Source organism: Arachis duranensis, chromosome 3, assembly GCF_000817695.3.
Source record: "Arachis duranensis cultivar V14167 chromosome 3, aradu.V14167.gnm2.J7QH, whole genome shotgun sequence".
Taxonomy (NCBI): domain Eukaryota; kingdom Viridiplantae; phylum Streptophyta; class Magnoliopsida; order Fabales; family Fabaceae; genus Arachis; species Arachis duranensis.
The window spans coordinates 63,143,316-63,143,661 of NC_029774.3; positions in this window are offsets into that span (position 1 = coordinate 63,143,316).

Consider the following 346-nt stretch of genomic DNA (forward strand, 5'->3'; position numbering starts at 1 on the left):
GGGCTGGCCATTCGGCCATGCCTGAACCTTTCACTTATGTTTTTTCAACGGTGGAGTTTCTGCACACCATAGATTAAGGGTGTGGAGCTCTGCTGTACCTCAAGGATTAATGAAATTCTACTGTCTTCTATTCAATTCTCTCTTATTTTTATTCCAAGATATTCATTCGTACCCAAGAACATGATGAATGTGATGATAAGTAACCCTCATTATCATTCTCACCTATGAACGCACGTGATTGACAATCACTTCCGTTCTACATGCAACAGAGCTTGAATGTGTATCTCTTAGATTCCCCAACAGAATCTTCGTGGTATAAGCTAGATAGATGGCGGCATTCATGAGG